The sequence below is a fragment of the Miniopterus natalensis genome, chromosome 1, assembly GCF_054644295.1.
Source record: "Miniopterus natalensis isolate mMinNat1 chromosome 1, mMinNat1.hap1, whole genome shotgun sequence".
In the NCBI taxonomy this organism is placed as follows: domain Eukaryota; kingdom Metazoa; phylum Chordata; class Mammalia; order Chiroptera; family Miniopteridae; genus Miniopterus; species Miniopterus natalensis.
Window position 1 is genome coordinate 127642970 of NC_142081.1, and position 17731 is coordinate 127660700.

The window sequence follows — 17731 nt, forward strand, 5'->3', positions numbered from 1 at the left end:
AACATAATTCACATTACTAAACTGCCACAAAGAAGAAATTAACTTAGCCCATGTATCAGAGTCAAAGAAATTCAAAGATGCATCTAAATAAGTTGTAAAGATTTGGGCCTGTCAAGAACTAACAGCAGTTTCAGATAGACGTGCATGCCTAATGTTAATCAGTATAGATTCCATGCACTGTGGGTTTTTTTATCACTGACATAAAAGTTTCTACAAGATTCAAAAAACAAAAACAGGAGTAATGGGGCAAAAAGGTAATAAAGTTATGTTCATCATAGTTTACAGGTTATGGGCTCAACACACCAGTTATAAAGACATAATATTTTACCATTAAGATGTTTTATCAAAGACAGGAGCATTCATGGGTGGATGAAGCATCAGTTCAAAAAGCAATTGCCTTTGAAAGTACAATGCTTGATAGTTCTTAACAGTTCTGCAACATCCAAGAAGTCCTTATGCTACTGGCATAATAATGTTTAAGAATGTTTTAAGATTTTGTGATATATATAAAATTAAACATACACACACACACACACACACACAGTGTATATATCAGATCTTTATCTTAAGGAAATAGTTTCCACCCTGGTAACTATCTTGTGAAGATTTAATACCATTTAATCACTTGTAATAAATGAATGGTCAACCGCAATGAGAGTTCTATATGTATTGAGAGCTAATGATGTGCCCAGCTTTGTTCTAGAGGTTTGAGATATATCAATGAACAAAACAAAGACCCTATGCTCATAAAACTTACATTATAATAAAAAGACAATGACCTGAAAAGGTTGTTAAACTAATCGTTTTACTCCCCAATAAAACTTTCTCATGCCTCACCATCTTTGGGTGAAAAAGAGGTTATATAACCAGTAAAAAACTGAAATTTTACAGATGTGAAATTTGTAACTCAGAATTTTAACACTCATTGTCCTTTTAAGGTATACACATTATTTATTTATCTGGAAATTCCTGAAGTTTCCTTTCAGAATTTCGTAGACAGAAGACCTCATGTTTTCAACAACGAAACAGTAATTTGAAGAACTTATATCAACTTAATATAATAGTAAGTTTATATTTTAATTCTAAACTACAAGCAACAAACTCCTTTTGCCTGAATAAAAGAAAGAAAATGTTGAGAAAATAATCATGGTAAGTAATGTGAAAACTGACACCCTGCCAGAAATTAAATAAGAATCCTATTTATCTCCTTTTATTCATTGTGAAAAGATGTCCAAACACATCAGGTGAATTTGGCGTAAGGGTCATTTTATGGATGGTTTGTTTTTAACCTTCCAGGGCTTTGCAATTAGATGTTTAAATATTTGCAACAAAGCTTACACAGGATTTTTCCAACACCCCCCCTTGCTGTTCTAGAAATGCTTAAGGAGCCAGCCTGCTGAAGTGGAAGGCGGCCAGTGCGTCCCTGGCCGGATGAGTGGGAAGCAGCCGCAGCTGGCGAGCGGGCTGCACCCAGGGGCCAAGTGGGCCCTGGGAGACACGGGAGAGTTTTTGAGGGGTGGCGGGAGCACCCCTTCCTGGAGCCTTTACCAGTCAGGTGGACACCCTTCTTTCGGAGCGGGGAAGGCTGTTCTTCCTGATGAACACAGGGGAGCGGTAAGGCGTTCCTGCCAGCCATTAAATTTGTTCAGAATCTGCTATATCCCAGCTATGGAGGCACCAAATGAACCGAATCAGAAGGACTGCTGCTCCCCTGCGTCCTGAAGCGCTTATAATTCTCTGCAGTGCTCATAAATTGGTCTGTGATAGCAAGGACAGCGCGCAGTCAGAAATCACTCTTTATTTTATTGAGTAGTGGTGTGCTAAGGGTAGTTTGTGTTCTTCTGTTGTCTTCTCTGAGTTTCCTAAATCAAATTTCTGAAATAATGAAGCTTGTTAACATATGAAGAACCCTTTAAGAAAACTATTTTGATGTAGACTTGGTTCTTTGTTGCGATATTGTGAAAGAGGTTTTACTCCATTAAGTTGCAAATCCTAAACTATTATCAATCTTTCTATGGAAGGAATATGCTAAGGGCTCTGCATATCGTTTTCTGGACAAAAAGAGATTTGCTACACAGTGTTAAATGAACCTCACAGTGAACCAATGGAACAGCAAATATTTTTCCTGCAGGGAGAACACAATCTTATAGAGGCATTCCTGCTCAATTCCTACAGTGAATATTTTTTTTCTTTGTTATGTTTAGTTTAAAAAACCGTATTTTTAAGAGCCACAAAAAGTGGAACCAGAGCTAAGAACCAGGATGTGCAGCCATTAATCCTATTTCCATGTGGGGATGAGAGTGAATTATTAGATTATCTCAACCACTCACTCATGAGGGTCTAAGAGTACCTGGAACATTGATCACAGGTTACACTGAAATACATAACTTATTGGAATCAGTACCATTTTGCTGTGAATCATTTCATTCTTTAAACTACCATGGAAGCAACCTAGGTTTATTTAGCTCCCAGCTACCTGAAAAAGACCAATGTATTTACTCTCTTGGGTAAGATAACAAAATTATCCCAGTTTTCAAGTTCTTGCAAAACACAGTTTTAAAATATAATTTGTGACAATCGTATAATATAACCAAGGAGACAAACAACATGAACAAATAGCAAAAGCGATATACAATGCAAATAGATCTTTCAGAGTTCCGGAAATTGAAATTGCTGCAGGAAGAATTCATGGGCCACTTTTCCCAGACATGAGTGGGAGTGAGCTTCTTCGGGTACTGCTGAAATAAGCATTTTCAGAGGCCCCCCACAGGAGAATGAGACATAGTAAAAGGCTTTCTTTGTATGGAGTTACATTTCTAGAGTAACAAAGTCCCATGCCCCTTAAGCCAGTTTGAAAAAGGTGCAGCAGGGGTTCCAGTGGAGCCAAAACAAAGGCCAGTGTCCAGAGCTTCCATTCCATGTTGCAGCTGGGTCCAGTTCAGCAGTTAGGCTGATTAAAAGTCCATTAGTTCATTGTATGGCCGTGGGACACAAGGGTGCAGGGGAGCATGCCTCCTGCAACAGGAGGGCCATAGGACCAAAGGCCAAGAGAGCAGGGAGTGTGCTCCTTTGTTTAGAAGTTTAAATATATAGGTTTAGTGCACTTGCAGCGGCCATGCCCATGCTGACCACTAATTTGTTCCCAGGTGTGACTAACAGACAGGCAGGCACCTTCCCATGTCACTCAGACCTTACTGGGCATGCATCTGAACTGCCTTTGTCCAGTCCCTTCCCTCATCAATCAAAGGGGAACAGACTTGGAGAGTGTTAAATACAGCTTTTTGGCAAAGCTGTATAAATAACATGTCTATCTTATTTAGACTTTCCTTTACTCCTTTCTTGTTAAATAATAACCAGTTTATTATAATGGTATCAAAACGATAGACTCAGACTTTAATGGTTATCCTTATAATGTACAAAGAATAAAAGACATGGCTTACATTTTTTCAGATAAAAAGTAAAAACTATAAAAAAATAACGAAATTATAACTGTGGAAATTAAAAATAGACTCATTAAAATAAAGTATCAGCGTATAAGTGCAAACAGAAAAAGTCAAAGAGAAAAGAAGAATAAAAATATAGGCTAGAAGAAAATAATTAGAACAAAATGTGACAGGACAAAAAAGTGGAAAATACAATAATGTTGGGAATAAAAAAGTGGATATAAGTGACAATCTCTAAAATTTATATAATTTGGATTCTAGAAAAAAATGAAGAAAAATGGGGTAAAATTAATATTTACCAAGGTAAAGACTATCAGCTTTCCAAAACTGATGAAAGGCACTCTGTTACAAACTTAAGATGCCCTGTGATTTCCAAGGTTACAAACAGGAGGAAGGGAGGAGAGAAAAAGCAGGAAGGGAGGGAAGAAGCTGAGCAAAGTTGTCAACTAAGCCTATCAGACTAAAATTACTCAAAGCTAAAGACAAGTAAAATACCTTAAAAGTGGCCAGAGAAAGATAGATTACTTTCAAATGAGCAACAATTTTAGTTAACAGTTGACATTTCCGCAGAGATAATAAACAATGAACATAAAGCAAGGAATGTACAAGTATAATTTTCAGTAATAATTTCTGCAAGAATGAAAAATAGGTATTTTAGACAAAAATTAGAGAACTCATAACTAGCAGACAAGCAATAAAAGTAAAGCAAAGAGAATTTTTAATTATAGAACAAAATGGATCCATACGGCAGTTCAGAGATGAGAGAAGGAAAAGGGGGCAACGAAAGTGGTGCGTGTACGTGTGTAAATATGAACAATGGTATGTGTGTGTGTAATTATAAATGAAAATGACTGAAAAATGCTACTAATTTCTTTTGATATTTAAAATAGAGGACTACTAATGTGTAAAATCAGAAAGTGCGGAACAGGGTGCTGATAGAGTTAGTGTTCTAAACTCTTATATTGTCTAAGATAGGATAAATTACAGATTATATTTGAACTCTAATAAATGACAAATGCATGTTATAGTCTTCTAGGTAACCAATAAAATGGTTAAAAAAAGGATGTAATTTCCAAGTAAGTAGAGGAAAAAAATGGGAAAGAAAAATATCCAATTAAACAGAAAACCGAAAAACAAGAGAAAAGTAACATAGAATCAATGAGACATCAAGATCGAACAAGAAAAGAGAAAGTTTAAGTAAAATATGCCAATAATTATATAAAAAGTAAAGGTGATAAATGTCCCATATGAAAGAATTAATTTTTTAAAGCCAACTTTGTGGTATATGCAAGTTGTACATATAAAAGTAAAGAATATATAAAGTAAAATACTAAAAAAGTAGAAAAAGATATCACATGTAAATAATAACCAAAATTAAATTACAAATATATTAAAATGTTTAAGGAAAAAATAATGCTAATAATGTACAAACTGTTTTAGAGTAGAAAATCAAGAACATTCCACAATTCATAAGGTAATACAAGCACATCTTTTATATTAACCTACATTCAAAAATCCTAAGCAAATATCAAGTCAATTTTGGCAATATAAATATAATAATATGGTAGTTTGCAAAAATAATGACAGCACTTTACAGAATACCCTTCGAGAGGCAGAGCCTTTTTTCCTACCCAGTGGAACTATGTTGACCACGTAACTTGCTCTGGCCATTGAGACACTGTTGAATATAATGCAAGGTGAAGCTTAAAAAGCTCTTGAGCAGTGCATCTTGCTACTCTTACTAGCCTGCTTCTATGTTAACAAACCTGGGTACACCCACTGGATGATTAGTGACACATGGCTAAGTCACTTGCATTGTCTCAGTTGAAAGCCAGCCAATTGTCAGATTTAGGAGGTCATTTAGGAAGCTATATCCCCCAGACAATTAAAAACTACCTGCAGACACACAAGAGCCCAGCTCAAATCAGCCAAACCCATCCTAGGCTAGAACAACTCAGAAAATTTGTGACCTAAATAAATGTCGGTTGTTTTAAGCCACGATTGTTAACTGTTACATGAATTATATCTGACTAAGTTGTATATATAGAATGGCAGAGCCTAGGATATTCTATGTATAAGAACATATCTACAATCAAAGACAAGTTTACATACATCTTCATTTTTTATTTGTATTGCTTTTATTTGTTTCCTAACGTGATTACTCTGGCTAGGACTTCCTAGACTATGCTGGTAGGAGTGGAGAGAGAGCATCTTTATCTTGCTTATGATCTTAGAGGAAACATTTTTAGCCTTTCACTATTGAACATGATGTTAGCTGTGGACTTGTCATATACGGTCTTTATTATATTGAAGTATGTTTCTTCTATATCCAATGTTGAGTGTTTTTATCGTGAAAGGATGTTATATTTGTTAAATGCTCTGTCTGCAATTATTGTGATGATTATAGATTTTTATCTTTCATTATATAATGCAGTCTATCACATTTATTGATTTGTGTCTATTGAACTATCCTTGTATTGCAGGGATAAATCCTACTTCATCATGGTGTATTATTCTTTTAACACGCCATTGAATTTAGTTTGCTAAGATTTTGTTGAGAATTTGTATATGTATATTTATAAGAGATGCTGGTCTGTAGCTTTCTTGTGGAATTCTTATCTGGCTTTGGTTCCAGGGCAATGCTGGCCTCAGAAAAAATAAGTTTGGTAGTGTTCCCTCTTCTTTCATTATTTGGAAGAGTTTGAGAAGCAATGACATTAATTCTTCTTTAAATGTCTGGTCAAATTCACCAGGAAAACCATTTGATCCTGAACTTTTCTTTGTTGAGAGATTTTTGATTACTGAGTCAATTTCTTTTCTCATTATTGGTCTGTTCAGATTTTATATTTCCTCATGATTTAGCCTTGGCAGATTATATTTTTTGTATTTCTGTGGTATCAGGTGTAATTTCTCCTCTTTAATTGCAGGTTTTGTCTTTTTTTTTCTTAGTCTTGGTAAAAATGTGTTCATTTTTAGCCTGGCCGGGTGTGGCTCAGCGGTTGAGCATCGGCCTAGGATCCAGGCGATCAGGGTTCGGTTCCCTGTCAGGGCACATGCCCGGGTTGTGGGCTTGATCGGTGACTCTCTCATCATTGATGTTTCTGTCTCTCTCTTTCCCTCTCCTTTCCTCTCTCTGAGGTCAATGAAGATGTATTTTAAAAAAAAAAAAAGTGTTCATTTTTGTTTATCTTTTAAAAAAGGCAGCTCTTAGTTTCATTAATAGTTTCCATTGTTTTTCTGGTCTCTTTATTTATTTCTGCTCCAATTATTGCTATTTTCTTCCTCTCTCTATCTTTGGGCTTATTTTTTCTTCTTTTATTTCCAGTTCCTTCATGTGTGAAGTTAAATTGATTATTAAAATCTTTTTTTTTTTTTCTTACTTAATGTAGACATCTATAGCTATGCACTTTCCTCTTAGAACTGCAGTTGCTGCATTCCATAAGTTTTGGTATGCTGTATTTTCATTTATTCGCTTCAAAAAAAGATATTTTTACTTTTTCTTTCAATTTATTTTTTAACCTTTTTTTTTTTTTTTTTTTTTAGGAGTGTATGTTTAATTTCAACCTTGTGAACTTTTCAGCTTTTGTCCTGCTATATTAATTTTGTTTCATGCCATTGTGATTGGAAAAAATACTTGGTATGATTCTAGTCTTCTCACGTTAGTTAGGATTTGTTTTGTGACTTGTCATATGATCTATCCGGGAGAATGTTTCATGTGTGCTGGGGAAAAGTGTGTATTCTGCTGCTGTTGGATGGATACACAACTTCTTTTTAGTTTTCTGTATGAAGCAAAACCATGTCCTGAGCTGACATAGGGATTAACTTACATTATAGAGAGATCTTTTAGTTTGAGTTCAAAACATGGATTGTTTGAAAGTTTTGGATTGTCTCCATCATGGTAAGAGTGAATGTGTTCTGATTATGCAAGGTTGAATGAACCAAGTATTTGCAGAAATCAAGTGTGGCCTCTGGGAAGCTGTACTATTCTGGGAAGCTGTACCAATATCAAGTTCATCTCCTTTTAGGAAGATTTTACTTTTCTTGCTCTTTGAATCCATACAAGGCTGTCTGACAGTTATGGTCAATGAAGTGTGATTAGTAGTGACATATGTCATTTCCATGTAGAAGCTCCAAGAACTAGTGTGTGCTTTGCCAATTTCCTCCTCACTTCTCACCACTGCTGCATCAGGCAACACTCCAGATAGTAGCTGCTCTGTCTGACTCTATCTTGGAGTAATGATGACAACTCAAGTGACGAGTTGTCACCAGTTAATCTGCAGTGGATGTAAAACAAGAGTGAAAAATAACCTTTTGTTGATTTAGACCATTGAAATTTTGAGAATTTTGTTATTCTGGTATAACCCAGCCAACCTTGATTGACACAAATCTAAATGTCTAACATCAGTTACAAAATATTGTTCTATAATCATACAATAGAATCCAGTCTATCAATTAAAATGAACTCACTTTCCAAGTAAAGAATAATTTCCATAAATATAATATGAAGCCATATTTAAATTACATTTTATATAACTAGACTTCTATGAAATTTTAAACAGGTAAAACTAGAGTATAATGTTGTGTCATGTAAGTTTACAGGTAAGACTAAAAAGAAAGTTTAAGAAGTGATTAACATGATGGTTATCTTAAGTGGCAGGGAACATTAAGTACTGTAATTGGGAAAGAGTATGAAAGGGGCTTCTGGGATCTTATTTCTTGATGGGAATGTTGGATTTTAAATGTATTTGTTTGGTGATAACTTGTTGAGCTGTTCAGTTAAAAATAATTTGAAAAAGCGATTGTATAAAAATACAAGGTAAGGTGCCCTGGCCAGGTAACTCAGTTGGTTAGAGCATTATCCTGATACACCAAGGCTGCAGGATCAGGGGACATACAAGAAAAAAACCAATGAATCAAATCAATCTCTCTCTTTCTCTTTCTCTAAAAATCAAGAAATAGAAGGTAAAGTCATTATATTAATTAGATTCTTATATTTTAATATCTCATCACTCTGATAAGTCTCTTCAAAACAAGCAAAACTAAAGATGTGGATTAATCACCCATATTAACTTATAGACACATAAAAAAAGGAATGTCAAACATCTCATATGATTTTCAAATTACCAGTGATTTTCAAATATGCTTTGACTCTTTAATGATTGCTTTGGAGCTCTAAAACAGATACTATAAATAAGATTAATATACAGCCATATTCTCAGTCAGTTTCTTTTAGTATACAACCAATAATTTTGAGCTATTAAATGAAGAAAAAGTTACCATTTGTTTTATTCTATTGACTAGGAGATATTGATGTGATTTTTTTTTTAACAACCAGTTGTCGCCTAGCAAAACTCTTAGAATGTTATTTATATCTTCTTGCCATTTATATCCATTAGTTAATGAAAAACTTTGTCATGTAGGATTGCGAGTGTCAGCTGGTCTCTGTGAAATTAACCATAATAAAGAAATGTTTTTCAGTGCTCTAAAATAAAATAAAAAACTCCGATAACACATTGGTCAGATCTTGTTACACAATGAAAGTCAATTCCATAAATTATCCCCTGCTTCATAAATGAGTTCTATATCTTTTCCCTACACTCACAACTACCGAACTTCTGAATACAGCATATATTTATTTTTTTAGTTCTGGCACTAACCTGAACATACTTGTTTTATCCAATAAGGCTTATTTCATTATAGACTCATGGATATACTCTACATATTTACCTTATATGTTTCTATTTTTATATCTTTGTTTATATGCGTCACATAAAAATACATAACCATTATTTTCTCCTCATTAATATTAAAAATTGGATGATCCCAGTGCAAATTAAATGATTTTATTTTTAATGCTATTATAAAAACTATAAAACAGTGAGCAGTTTACAGTTGAAAGTGGTGAGCAGTGGTTGGATCCTGAATACAATTGTAAGGTATGCTAAAAAGAATCAAGGTTAACTCCAAATTTATTTACCAGAGTCACTAAAAATATTAAGTTGGAGTGGAAACAAAAATAGATTTTTGTCTATTTGTTGGGAAAGTAGAATACTTGAAATTGAGGTTACAAAAATTACATAGATTTCTACAGTTATAAGGCTTACACAGGATCTCAGCAATGAATGCCCTAGTTGGGATAGAGAACAGGATTATTAAAGTAAAGTAGGTTATGAATATGAAGAACTGGGCTATCAAAAGAATTATCTACATCAAGATTGAAAGTATGGTAGGTAATGAAATAAAGTTTTTTCCAACAGAGTGACAGTGTGTTAGGAACTAAATTCTTTACAGGAGAGGAAATTCCCTAACACCTGGAAGACCATCACAACACGATGGAACAATGTGGTGTGTAATTAGGTGACATAAATTTCCAAGCTGGACTTATTGGGAGGAGGAAGGCTGGAAAGAAGAAAAATAGAAGAAGGAAGACATCCAGTGCCCTCTTGGCCTGAGGGAAGAAGGTGTAGGAAAAAGAAAATATTCACTGCAGGAAAGTGCTGTAGGACAATGAAGTGCTGCCAAAGTAAAGGGATAGTCAGAGAAAAGAAGAGAACATTTTGAATTCTGCTACTCACTGGACCTGGGGTCCAGAAGGTGCTGTGAAAGAATGTCAGAGGCTGTGGAGGTGTGGAAAATGGGTTTAGCAAAGGGGTTGAATGTAGGTGTTCAACATAGGCTGAATATAATTTTTGAACATAGGATGATGAGGGATGTTCTGACTGTGATAAGATTAGCTTGAATGGTCTCTAGGTGTATAATTGTCTGAAGCTATGCATTTTTAGGGGTGGAGGTGGGAGGACCTGTCAATTGCACACAAAGTTCTGGTTCTGTCATTTGACTACTGCTGGGATTTATATATTGACAAAAAGGCTCACATACTCCAAATGTGGGTTACCAATTGACTGTTGGCCATGTAAGTTTAGGCAACTATCAAATTTACTCATTCATTTACCGAAGGTTTTTGTTTGTTTCTTTGTTTTATGAGCATCCAAGGTGTAAAATCAGAAAATCCCTGCTGCTAATTATGGAGCTTACATTTTAGCTGCAGCAGTGGCAGTGGTGGTGGTATTTGAGATATTTTAAATCGTTTATATATAAAAAGAAAATATCAGATAATAATAGGCATAAAATAAAACAAGATAAGTGATAGACTATCAGCGAGGTGCTATTTAATTTTTTTTCTATTTTTTTTAAATTTACATTTATTGTTGAAAATATTACAGATGTCCCCTTCTTATTCTCCACTGACCTTCTCCCCCCTGCCTCCCAGGCCTTCACAGCACTCTTGTCTGTGCCCATGGGTTATGCATATAAGTTCTTTGATTAATGTCTTACTGCCCCCCCTCCCCACCCCACCCTGAGATTTCTCAGTCTCTTCCATGCTTCCATGTCTCTGGATCTATTTTGTTCATCAGTTTATTTGTTCATTAGATTCCGCATATGATTAAGATCATGTGATACTTGTCTTTCTTTGACTGGCTTATTTTGCTTAGCACAATACTCTCTAGATGAGGACATCAGAGGAGGCTTTTCTGGGGAGGTAACTTTTAACAGAAAACTGAATGAAATGAGATGGTGAGCTATGTGACATCTAGGATAAGAGCCTTGCAGAAGAAAAAAACAGTAAGTGCAAAAAGCCCATAGCGGGAATATTTTTTGCATATTGGAAAATGTGGCTATAAAATGAATGAAGTATGGGAAGGGAGGGTGATTAGGGACAAAGTAATAGCCTGTGAGTCAGAAAGGAGTCAGATTCTGTGGCCCAGAATTTCCCAATTTTAGCACTATTGACATTGGTACTGTCCAGTGCTTGTGGGAAGTTTTTCAGCAGCTCTGAGCTATACTTAGTCGATGCCAGTAGTACCCTTTCCTCAAGTTGTGACAACCAAGAATGTCTCCAGGCACTGTGAAATACCCCCTAGGAGAAGGCAGTAGGATCAGAGTTGTCCCCAGTCAAGAACCACTGCAGTAAAATTTCAGGGAACCGTTAGGGGTTTCGTGCAGAAAAACAAACACAATCTGATTTAAATTTTTAAAAGATAACACCAATTGCTGTGTGGAAAATTAATGATAAGGGACAAACAGTGGAAACGAGTTTAACATTTCAGACAGTGTGTTCCTTTTCTTTTTCTTTTCTTTCTTTTTTCCTTTTTTTTAGGAATCCAAACAGAACAAAATGGCATGTGAACTAGGATGGTGTTGAGTTGCATTGGAAGAGGTGATACAACAGTGAGACATGGTTACAGTGAAAATATCTTTTGCATATTGCCAGCAGGGCTTCTTGATGTCCTTGGGAAAGTGTGACAAGTGTGACTCCAAGATTTTTACTTCAACAGCTGAGCATCACTTACTAAGATGTGAATAACTGGGCGGGGGAGGGGGGCGCATTGGGTAAGATTGGTGTGGGGCATGGAGGAGCCAGGAGATGAATACAAGATGCCACTGAGAAATCCAAGTAAATGATTGTGTGTACATTTCTGGGGAGTAATGGAACTGGAGATATAAATTTTTGGTATATCATTTCAGATCAAATCTATATTTATTTGCTAAGGAAGCCATAACAAAGTAGCACAAACTGAGTGATTTCAACATAATTATCTCACAGTTTTTGAAGCCTGAAGTCCAATGTTGATGTGTCATTGGCAGAGTGGTTCTGAAGGTTATAAAAAAGAACGTGTCTCATGCCCGTCCCCCAGCTTCTGGTAGTTTGCTGGCACTCTTTGGTGTTCATTGACTTGTACAGGTCTCCCCCCATCTCTGTTTTCACCTTCACATGGTTTTCTCCCAGTGTGACTGTCTGTGTCAAAATTTCCTCTTTTTATAAGGACACTTGTTATTGCATTAATACCACCACTTTAGTATTACCTCATTTGTAACTTAATTATATCTGCAATGACCCCACAAAGTTTAATCAACACATTTAAAAGTAATATGTATCCCCAGAAAATGAGCAACTCATTTATGAGGTAGGGAAAATTATTTCAAAATAAAGTCACATTCTGGTCTCCAAAACTGTGAATTAATATGTTTTTGTTATTTAAGCCACCCGGTATTTGGCAGTCCTAGCAAAGAAATATAGATTTGATCTGAATTGATATATACTTCCAAATATGAATTTGATAAGAATAAAATTTAACCCATAACAATATGCAATATTAATGTAGATTACATTTGAGGCACTGTGACTTGGTAGATTATCTGTGTAATGATATAAAATATAACAGAGATGGGTTTTAGAATGGAGCCCTAGGGCACTTCAAAATGTGTAGATCAGAAATATAGATATGTGAAATAGATGGTCAGAACAGCACCAAGTTCATTTAAAAGAAACAACCACTATGTTAGGAGAGAAACAAGAGTGTTGGTCCAGAAACCAAGTGAAAAAAGTGTTTTAAGCCCAAGAGAGTGATCGATTGTGAGAAATACAATAAGATGAAGATTGAGAATTGCCTATTGAATTTACCAGGAGAGAGGAATTTCGTGAGCTATATAAAAGCATTTGAGATGAAAGTCTGATAAAAGAGTTATGAAGAGAAAATGAGATGAGATATTGAAGAAAATAAATACAGAAAAACTCTTTTGAGGAGTTTTTCTAAAGAAAAGATCAAAGTTACAGGAATCAGTAGATTATGAATTTTTCCTAAATAATATCTTTTTGGATATACTAATTATGCTCTAAAATCATGTGATTGCATTTTTTATATTTTTCAGGTCATTAAGTATTTTACAGTTCCATGTATTTGCACAAATTTGTATCTTGTCTTAAAAGCAAATCTTGTTAGTAATATATTGTGATAATTTAATATAATAAATTATAATACATAAAGAAAAATAACTACACATAATTTAAGAAATAACTTCAAATTATAGGTCTGAAGTGTGTTATATATTTAACCATGTCTAATTTATTCACTAACACATTCACTAATATTATTCACTAATATTAAGAGTCTTGTATGAGCCCACCAGGTTAAAATGTTAATAGTTTTCTTGTATGCATAATATTATACAAGTACATGAAAAATATGCAATTATAAGTAATTGACTGTATTATCAAATATTTATTACTTTTTAAAAAATACATTTTTATTGATTTCAGAGAGAGAGAAAGGGAGAGGGAGAGAGAGAGAGAGAAACATCAATGATGAGAGAGTCATTGGTCGGCTGCCTCTTGCACTCCCCCCTATGGGGACTGAATCCACAACCCGGGCATGTGCCCTGACTGGGAATCGAACCATGATCTCCCGGATCATACGTCGATGTGCAACCACTGAGCCATGCCAGCAGGGGCTCAAATATTTAAAAATGATTTTATATTAATTATGTTTACATTTTAATCGTGGAATATAGGAGAGTCTCGTAAAATTAGCCACTGTTTGTTTGGAGGGGTGCAGAAAAGTAGTCTACCTGTCCTACACACATAAGCACAAGCAAAAGCTGGCTTATGTCTGCTAATTCTTAACTTCTTATATTTCATCTTACTTCTAAAATCATTAGAATTAGACCAAGAGATCATTTTGCTTTTCTAACTCACACTTGTCTCTTGAACATTAATGCAACGGAGGAAATTTTGTTCTGTTTTCTTCTTTAATTGAAAAAAGATACACTTGGGGGCATCTTGATGCCAAGTTAATAAATCCAGAGGAGAAGATTTAATATCAGAAACATGGATATAAACTTGAAATGGACTGAATTGGCTCCACTCTAATGAAGTGTGACATTTAATTCATAATGGCAAAAATTGCAGTTTAAATCCTCATTAATCAGAATGGAACTAAATCACAAATCACTAATCATGACTTTCTCCTCTCTCCCAAAAAGGCTTTAAAAAATAATGCAAAAAAACTCACAGTGGGGCACACTATGGTTTGACATATCTCACATGTTTTTATTTAGCAGAGAAGGAAAGAAAAGAAGAAAAATTAATCCTAAGTGAACTTTAAGTCCCTTTCTTATGTAAGTGGCACTTGACTTTTTATGTCTGTGTGTGCCTGTATGGGAGTGTGAGTAATCAATGCTTTTAAAAGACTCTATCAAGGAAAGCACTCTCTAGCATAAAGTAAGTGCATTCTGAGGAAACCACACAACCTCTGGAAACTATTGTTTCCCACCTTTTTCTCTTGGCCCTTACTTATCGACCCAGCTTGATGAGGTTGCTAAGGCTGCCAACAGAAAAGAGGACAGCATCTCTAACACACAGGCGTTTGAGAATATGGGCAGCGCTCAGTGAACAGGAGCCATCTCTGTTCACACTCACAGAAAAGACCAGCTAGGAAGTTGAGTTTCTCACCCTTCCCTAAGCATTAAGGGCAAGATGCAGTAGCCCTCTCCCAATTCAAGTCTTCCTCCAAGTCACTGTCCTCTCCCATGGCCTCCTAAGGATGTTAATGATTTCAAATTTTTCTGAATCAACAAAGATATATAGAATGCTCCAGCCTGGCTGGTGTGGCTCAGTGGTTGAGCATCGACCCATGAACCAGGAGGTCACAGATTGATTTCTGGGCAGGGCACATGCCCAGGTTTTGGGTTTGATCCCCAGTAGGGGGCATGCAGGAGAGAGCCAATCAATGATTCTCTATCATCATTGATGTTTCTCTCTCTCTCTCCCTTCCTATCTCTGAAATCAATGAAAACATAAAAATAAAATGTTTCCAAAAAGGCCAGATGTGCCAAATTTAGAGATACCAGATCAGTGATTATCTAATATGGTATAGTGGGAATGGGGGGACTGCAAACCTGTTCAAGGGAAATATTTGGGCTCATTCAGAAGTTTTGAATTTGGGTTGCGGTAATGGTTTCACAACTTTGTAAATTTACTAAAAAAGTTTTATTGTATCCTGACAATGGGTGGATTTTATGGTATTTCATGGTATGTGTAGGATATCCCAGTAAGACTATAAAATATGTGTGTATGTATGTGTGTGTGTTTGTATTTGCATGGTTGTAGATTTCTTTGGTCTGTTAAAACTGTATATATTTAAATGCTTCTCTTTCCAAAAATAACTTGTTATAAAATGTTTACTGTGTATTAAGTAACACATTCTCTTACATGAGAACAAGGATCACTAGTTCATAAACCTAGAATGAAAATAATACTAACTTTTTTCATTCTCAGAGTATATATGCAGTTGTTGAATGGCCAAAGCCCATTGGCAAATACAGGAATAACAATGCTTTAGAGCATGCTATGACCAGCTGAGGGTTAAAACATAGGCATCTTGTGCTGTCCTAAGTATTCTACTTATAAGCTCTCCCCACCTGACGATACTTCATACCACTTTTGGACAAAATGAATTTTTTCACTTCTGTATTCCAAGTAGCAATGAGTATGTGGTTTTGCTACAATGCTGATTACTCTACATTATAGTTGTTTCCTTGTTTGTTTCTACACTAGTCTTTGTGCTTCATAGGCAGGGCTTAGGCCTTACGTTTGTTTTCTCACAGTGTCTGATATGCAGTAGGTAAGGGATAAGTGTTCATTCCATATGTTTCTATTAACAGTGGGTTGGTTTTCTCAGTGGTATCAAAAGGAATTGCATTGTTGTCTACATTTTTATCTTTTGTTTTGGTTTTCTATGTATGAGTGAATAGTAAGGTTTCATGGAAGACATCTCTTGGAATAAGCATTTGGTTTCATATGATATCTAAATAAATATTGAAATAAAGGTTAATATAGTACTATGACGTCTTATGTGGAAAAACTTGCCACATGTCGCTATTTAAATTTTAATTAATTGAAATTAAAAATAAAATTTCAGTCATACTAGTCATTTTAAGGGATCACTAGTCGCATGTGGCTAATGGCTACCAAATTGGAAGGCACAGACGTAGAATCTTTATATCAGCACAGAGGTTCTGTTGGACTGTTTGTCTAGAGCAGGGGTGGGGAAACGTTTTTCTGCCAAGGGCCATTTGGATATGTATAACATCATTCACGAGCCATACAAAACAATCAACTTAAAAATTAACTATGAAAAAAGTTCCTAGATTTATTGAATTTTGAGTCCTACCTGCAGTTGCCTTGACAGGGACAGACCAAATGATTTCAAGAGCAATACATGGCCCATGGGCTGGATGTTCCCCACCCCTGGTCTAGAACAGCATCTAGATTGTGTATCTGGATTAATATCAATCGACTTTAAACCAGATAAAACCATTAACTCAACACATGCTGGAATGCACTCCATTGTCCCAGACCAATAGGAAAATGTTGAAGGGATAATAGATTTCCTATTCTATATTCCTTCATATTACATTCTATATCCAGGATATATTATCAAAAAAGTAAAAAAAGAAAAATGGCATACCTCTAAAATTATTAGACACATTTTAAAATACTTATTAGAGAACTTGATTCTTAACTCAAAGAAGTAAAGAAAAAAATCAGATTAGATGAATATTTCTTATGTATAGCTATTTTTGAAAAATAAATGAATAAAATCATGGCCTATACCTGTTGTACGGCTAGAATAAGCATGATGAACACATTATGAAAGGTAATTTAAGACTGGATACACTCTTCTTCTGGATAAATATTTTGAAAACAAAAAAGAAAAATCTCTGGCAAAAGAAGCATGTCAAAGTTCATGGAGTTTTTAAGACCTTGAGACTACTGTCATTAAAAAAACACACACAAAAAAACCTTGATAACTTTATGGCCACTTACATTTTATAGCTATTTATGCTAAGGCTGTAAAGAAAGGTAATCAGATTCTAGGCATAGTGACAAACTGATTGCTTACAGAAGGACAAAGAATGTTGCGTCTTTCACTGTTCCCATTTTCTGTGGCCAGAGTTATTACATATTTTTCTGTACCAGAATACAACCATCAGGCGATGAGCATTTTCAGCTGCAGAGTACAAAGTGTTAGGGGGAGACAGGTAGATTTACTACTGACTCTACATTCAAGTAGTATATATGGAGCACAAACCCTCAACAAACTGATGGAAAAGTTAAAATATGTAGGACACGTTTCAATTCTAAAGTATCTGGATTCTGTTCTAAATACTCTAAATCGTTCATCTCTAATCTTTTTAATCACCTTGTAAATTTTATATGTTCCACTTTAGAGATGAGTAACACTAAGGAACAGAGAGGATAAATAGCTTGCTCATAGTTTTACAACTAGTAAGGAGTAGTATTGGGTTTGAAATTTAGGTCTGACTGATTCAAGAACTAAGATCTCTTTTTTTCACTCTGTCCCTTTGAGAGAGAGCCAAGAAATGCTCAGGCACTTCTAGTATAGTAAGTATGTTATTCAAAACAATTTGTGATTATTGCCATCTAA